We start from the raw sequence: 7,668 nt of genomic DNA, 5'->3' as shown, positions 1-7,668 counted from the left end.
GTAGCATGGTCCATTTGGGTTGCATATCATCAGGACAATTTGTTAGGATGGACTCTTGAGAGAAAGATTATATATGATTTATTAATATATTATAAGTTATAATATATTAATATGAAATCATATGTTTTAATTAGTATTGATCAAGAATTAATTTGCAATTAATTTAGTGATCAAAAGAGACTAATTAAATATGAGGGGACTAATTATAATAATTAGTTATATTTATATGTGTTGGGCTTATGATCCATGTTGGACCAAGTTTATGTATGGATACATAAAGAGTTGGACCACATGAACCATGGATCATAAACACATGGGTACAGATTTGGGTTATACCCATGACCCTTGAAATCCAACATATAAATACATGCTCTTAACTTAAAAAGCGCCTACATGCTTATTCTTGGAGTTCATGGGTGTTTTTGGGTGCATGTAATTCTCTCTCAAGTTCCACCTTTGTCCATGATGTGTTGTGATTCCATTTGAGGCTTCCACACTATTGGGGCTAAGTTTTTAAAGGCCAAATTCATCAAGTTCTACAAGATACACAAATAGGTAAACTTCTAACTAGTAATTTATGTAGTTTATATCATTTATATGCTAGTTGTAGGTTTAAAGCTTTGGAAACAATATTGAATGTATAATTAGAGAAAACATAGATCCAAAACTTTAAGGGTTGTATGTGCACCATAGGATGTTGTAGTATACAAAAACCCATCATGAAGGAGATTGGGTTAACCACCGTAGCATGTCCCATGCTGAACTCAACAAATTATGGTCACTAAGGATGAAAGTGGTATTGAGAATTCACAAGGTCTGGACCATAATTGATCCAGGAACAGAAGAAAACGAAGAGCTTGATTATTCAAATCGGAGATGTGGATTCTGCAAAAACGCTCTGGGACGCAATAAAAGCTAGGCACATGGGTGCTGACCGCGTGAAGGAAGCTAGTTTACAAACCTTGATGGCATAATTCGACCAATTGAAGATGTCTGACGATTTTGCGGGAAATTTGTCTGAATTAGCCTTAAAATTGGCAACCCTAGGAGAAGTAATTGATGAGACGAAGCTTGTGAAGAAGTTTCTCAAATCATTACCGAGAGCGAAGTTCATTCACATAGTGGCTTCATTGGAACAAGTTTTAGACCTAAAAACTATTGGATTCGACGATGTGGTTGGGCGATTGAAGGCGTACGAAGAGCGGATTAGGGAGAAGGACATCAGCGAGAAGCATCAGACGAAGGTTCTGTTCATCGACCATGGTGGAAGTACAAATCGGAAGTCTCAGAAGGGATCAAATGGGAAGGGTCCTAACGGGTCTAATAATACGAATGGGCTTTGTAACATCCCCCTCTGGCACGTATCACAATATTGTCTGCTTTGGGCCACTCGGCACGAGGACTTCCTAGGGGGTCACCCATCCTGGTACTACTCCCGCCCGAGCACTCTTAACTGCAGAGTTCTTATGGGATCTACTGCCCTCACGGCTTTAAAACGCGTTGTGATAGGGAAGGTATCCACACCCCTTATAAGGAATTCTTAGTTATCCTTCCCAGCCGATGTGGGATCAGATCTAACCCACTTTCACCCCCCATTATAGGGTTCGACGTCCCCGTCGAACACATCGACCCGTGTCCTGGCTCTGATACCATTTGTAACATCCCCTAATGGCACGTATCACAATATTGTCCGCTTTGGGCCACTCGGCATGAGGACTTCCCAGGGGGGTCACCCATCCTGGTAATACTCCCGCCCGAGCACGCTTAACTACAGAGTTCTTATGGGATCTGCTGCCCTCACGGCTTTAAAACGCGTTGTGTTAGGGAAGGTATTCACACCCCTTATAAGGAATGCTTAGTTCTCCTTCCCAGCCGATGTGGGATCAGATCTAACCCACTTTCACCCCCCATTATAGGGTTGCCCTAGCTCTGATACTATTTGTAACATCCCCCTCTGGCACGTATCACAATATTGTCTGCTTTGGGCCACTCGGCACGAGGACTTCCCAGGGGGTCACCCATCCTGGTACTACTCCCGCCCGAGCACGCTTAACTGCAGAGTTCTTATGGGATCTGCTGCTTTCACGGCTTTAAAACGTGTTGTGATAGGGAAGGTATCCACACCCCTTATAAGGAATTCTTAGTTCTCCTTCCCAGCCGATGTGAGATCAGATTTAACCCACTTTCAACCCCCCCCCCCCCCCATTATAGGGTTCGACGTCCCCGTCGAACACATCGACTCGTGCCCTATGATACCAACTGTGACATCCCCAAAATCACGGCCAGAAAAGATCGATTTTGTTTATGCTTTGTTTAAAAATCAGAGTAACATTTTAAATAAAAGTGTTGCGGAATTTGTCCCAAAACAAAATATGATAAAGATTTTTCAAAAGCATTTCCATAGAAATGTATTTCATTAAAAGACTTGGGATGTCATGTTCGTACAGATCAAAAGCATAAACAGTACAATATAAGCCTTACTACATTATTTCATATCTACAGGCCTATATCCGTAATCCCTCGTCCAAAACATCACATCTATGCTCATGCGCCACTACCTGTAATACATAAAACTGAGTGGGTCAGGCTTGGGAGCCTGGTGAGCACATAAGGTTTTCAACCCACAATAAATAAGTTTATTAATTTCATCAATCAACAATAACCCGATTACCCGTTCCCGTTATCCTCACTTTACGTCCCTAAACTGATGGGTTTTGGTCATAAGACATCCTACGTGCTCATACAAACCCTAAAGCTTGGATCTAGGTTTCTCTATTGTACATGCTTTGAATCCAAGACTATAAACCCTAATTCTAGCATATGGAAATCAGAATTCACATGTAAATAGGTTTAAGAACATACCTTGATTGTTATATAGCAATAACAATCTAATTCCTCCTTGAATTGACCTTGGAAAGCTGAGAGTCACAAGTGTCACTCCTCTAATGGCTTACAAACACCATAAGCAAGTGGAGAAGATATAAAGAAAGAGGAGGGAGGTGAGAATTCGTCTCTAAGACTTCTTGGGAAGGGATTATCGAATTCATGACCCTAGGGGTGTTTATATAGGTGTAGAGATAGGGTTTCAGTCATTATCCTTATCTAGTTGCTTATCCACCAAGCAACCAATAAGATAATCCTTGAATCCTTATCATACTCGAATTGTAAGGCTCTTTATCCTTAAATTCGTCCAACCTATCAATAAGATAACCCTTACCTTATTTTGTAACTATCACATAATTACAAATCAGCCCCTCTAGTTTAATTAATTACATTTGATCACAAAACTAATTCTTAATTAATTATTGACCAATATTAATTAAACAAATATGATTTCTCCTTTAATATATTATTCTTATAACATATTAATAAATCATATTATCCTCTCTCTCTATATATTTCTCCAATCAAGTTGCTTTGGTGAAGGCAACCCAAAAGGACCATGCACCATCGGGTCAAGTACATACCAAAATAGTTATGGACTTAGACACTAATCCAACAGTCTCCCACTTGGATAAGTCTAATAACTATTCTACGTATGACTTCGGATCCCGATCTGCAATCGTAGCTTTCCAAAGCCGCTGTCAACTCTGATCATATCAGATACGTGTGTCCTTAGATAAGGGATCATATATTCCTCCATTCTAGATATCGTATGAGATATGATTTCAAATCATTCTCTTTGTACTATATCTCGATTTCTGATTTATGACGACAGACTAACTGAACAAATCAAATTAGCCCTAGCCCGGCCGAGCATTTAAGTTTGTCATCACTAAACCATCAAGGGGCCCAAAAGATATCGCTTTTATCCTACTTTGAATAAAAGGAATGGATAAACTTTGATACAATGCTCGCTTGCACTCACGCACCGAATTACACACAACAATATGTTTTATAACACCAAGTTACTGGTGCGTTTACATATTATCAATGTGCAACCGATTCGCAAGATACAACTCACACATCTCGGTTTCAAGAATATAAGATGTTATCGTCTCACCAATCACTCGTGATACAATTTCATGGAGTGATCCAAGTGAGCGTGGGTTTAATCCAATGCTCAAATCATATTCGTAAGCACTCATGAACGTTGCAGCAAACATTTGCTTATGTCTAATACTCTTTTAGACAATCCACACACCAATTCACGACAGTCTTCATTCATATCTACTTTCAACATATGAGCGACTGTGGCCCGTTCGAATAATTCGATTATTCTTAATAAACTCAATTATTCTGGAAGTCAAAACATGCAAATGTGAAACACAAGAATAATACTAATCCCATATGGCCTCAAACCTTTGAGTATAAATAAAACGCCTTTTATTTATCACCATATTGATTACTCATTATTTGTCGTTTCGGGTAATCAACTTCTTACTTGAATTACAACACTTGTCCCATGCTCCTAGTATGCACACAATGTTTACCTATGGTTCTTACTTTGTGAAATAGATCATATTGAACACATTTCCAATCATTCTCATTTCTCAACTCCAAATCCTTTTTCCATAAGTTAAAGAATATCAAATTCTTGCTACTTATAGAATATGCTAGATTCTAATATTCTATGCAACTTATCCTTTCGTAATGTCACTGCACCAAAGTCACAAAGACTATTGCCAATGATATTACAAAGTCCTCTATCGGAGATTGTTAGAAGACAATTCCATAGACGTGATGTCTCTCACTCAAAGTACATTCTTTGAACATCCTTTTGCATAGAAGTTTCTAATCTAATCATAGATTTCCAATATTCAATTCCCAATATGGGCACACTTCCATATGTTCCATATGACAACTCATTCTTAATAGAATCTTATCTATTCGTAATGATGTCGATATGGTCCATCCAATACCATGCTTCCAACTACTCATAAGCGACCAATCCTCGTCGAACTTTGGATTGTCCTTTGATAGTTGTTTAATTGTTTTAGTCAAAACCAATTCTTGTCTTTTTTCCCTCTAAATGCGCTAGACATTTGGAAAATTTTAGAATGGTCAAACATTAAAACATTTGCAATCGATCCTATACCCGAAGCGTATGGGACACGACGCATAATGTTTTATTTGCTATGTTCTCAAAATTCGAATTGTGAAAAGGGATTCCGTAATCATAATCGAAATTTTAAGAACACACTATGTACCTTTGACTAAATTTTATTAACATTCCACAACCTAAGCCTTTAGATTTGAAATGAAGCATAATATTATCTCCCTTAATTATAGCAAAACAACCTTTCAACTCTTACAACTTTGCAAAGTATGACTCTTGTTTTCTATAATTAATATTGCTAACCTTGCAATACTTTCCTTAATAATCATACAATCATAACATTTATGCTCCCACTATCATGATGATTATTATAAAACATAATACTTATGCTCCCACTAGCTTCGACATGTATTCATAAACATCTTAACTTTCAGAAAACAATACTTATTGAATTTCTTAAGTTCATGTTTCTAATACTTAGTGCTTTGATAATCCTTTATCAATGCTTCTTGAACTTATACACCTTTTCCTTCGATAGTTCATATGTGTGTCTAAACAATTAAGACTAATTGCCAAACCTCACAATTCAAATTTATGGAAAGGGATGCCGTAACCATGATTGAATTTGAGAATGCAATTTTACAATCACTATCTTCTTAAAATCTCTCTTAGTGAAAGCATTTCTTCACAATCATTTTCATGAAGGAGGAAATCTTATGACACTTAGATTTGAGCGGTGTATGTGTTCCTATCCATGTGAATTTGTTAAAACCAAAGTTTATGACAAATTCAAACTCATATGGACCGAGCTTTCTTAATCTTGATTTCTTGCCTTATGGTAGCACAGCTGCCCACCATGTCTTCCAAGTAGTTAAGCGGCTCACCTTTTCTTATCAATGTACCTTTCATTGATTAAGGTGCTTTTCCTTTTATGCGTTCAAAATGAGAACTCATAGAACTCTCATGCATAATTAACTCGATTGGATTGGCACAGAATCAAAATAATGTCAACACGATAGGTTGTAAACCTCAACTCGTGTGCTAGTGATGATCGATAAGGTTTATTTGATTTGTTCTTGAAACCTTTCAAGACAATTAAGACTCCCACTGACTCCTTGACATATAAGGTTCTCTTGTCAATAACCATTTCTTGACAAACAAATATTCAAGAGTTAGTGTAGCTTTTATCAAAACACTTCATAAATTGGTCCTAGTTGGTCTTTGTCTTATCCAAGACATCACAACTTTCCACATTTAATGAAAGTTACAAACCTTCTTAATACCTTTCACTCAATGTCACAATCTTAACTTTAAGACTTGTTATTGGAACGAAGTATGATTGACTTGTTGATTTAACCATTTCTTCAATTCTTGATTCCTCTTCTTAGACATACAATTGTACTAAGACTCACTTAGAGGATCAATTGAGATATGGTTCTTAATCATTAAGACCTATCATAAAGCATAAAAGGTACTCTCCCTTCTTCTTAGAATGGAGAAACTTTTATCTCTCTGCCTATTTGATTCTTGTTATTCGTTCTGCTATTGATCTAAACCCTTTAATCAATTCAAAATTACACTTAATCTTGTAAGTATAATCATATATACTAAACCTTTAGTAAATCATGACGAATATCATTGTTACTCTTATGGTTGACTTGATCAACACGCAACATTGTGTGCTCGATCTTTTAGTCCCTCACTTGACACTTTGTCAATGAATTTGTCTAATTTTCAAATATGAAATTTCTCATTCATCGTGCAACCAAGTTGCGTGATTCCAAATTTCTGTCCAATTGAAACTTTGGGCGATGAGAAACTCTCCCTATTTGGTAAATCCTCAACTTTCCATAAATAACACAATAAGAACCAAATCCATTATTGCTGATAATAGAAACATTTTAACATCAATTTTTCATACACGCCATTGCAAGGATAAATAAATAAAATTTAAAATCAAAATTTATTTTATTGCGGAAAAATTTGTCCTTACAATGTAATTCATTGAAAAACTTATGCTAATACATCTTTCTTAGCAATCTAATTCTAACTCTAAGTAGTAGTTCAAGAATCTAATCTTCGATAAACGTGATCGAAATCCATTCCTTCACGGTTAGATTCTGCTCACTTCTTCCCTTAAGCTCCCATTCTTTTCTTCGATCCTACAAAACATCAATTGTAATCTTATTACATTATGTATTAAGAATCTAGAATAGAAGCTTAAAAGAGTTAGTAAATGGAATTTTCATATATTAGAGCCATACGTTTCGACTCTCCCATCTCTTAGATCTCTTAGGTAAATGGGGCAGCTTCGTCTCCAATGCCCTTTCTCTTGGCAATAAAAGAAAATCGACTCTTTTGGAACAGGACATGGAACTACTTCAGACATCGCCTTTCTCTTATGATCAAACTTTTCGATCATATCATGTCTTTCGTTGCCATTGTCTATATTCATAGACGTCTCGAAGGCAGATTCACCAATCAACTTTGCTTTTCTATTGCGCCAAATCATTGCAGATTCAGCAGCAACAAGCATATAGGTGAGATCTATAAGGGTCACGTCGTAGTTCATCATATAGTACTCTCTTACGAACTCACTATATGAGTTGGGAAGTGACTGAAGAACCCAATCAACAGCCATTTCCTCACAGACAACGGATCCCAACATT

General features: G+C 36.9%; 1 pseudogene; it reads right to left on the bottom strand.

Annotated features, from left to right (window-relative positions):
- Window positions 1-1,985: 1,985 nt before the first annotated feature.
- LOC145056281 (5S ribosomal RNA) lies at window positions 1,986-2,103 on the bottom strand (annotated as a pseudogene).
- Between the last annotated feature and the right edge of the window lie 5,565 nt (window positions 2,104-7,668).

The sequence above is a fragment of the Lactuca serriola genome, chromosome 5 (assembly GCF_051521515.1).
Source record: "Lactuca serriola cultivar US96UC23 chromosome 5, Lser_US96UC23_V15, whole genome shotgun sequence".
NCBI lineage: Eukaryota > Viridiplantae > Streptophyta > Magnoliopsida > Asterales > Asteraceae > Lactuca > Lactuca serriola.
Note: the sequence above shows the minus strand (reverse complement) of the source record. Positions and strands in the feature narration are given on the sequence as shown.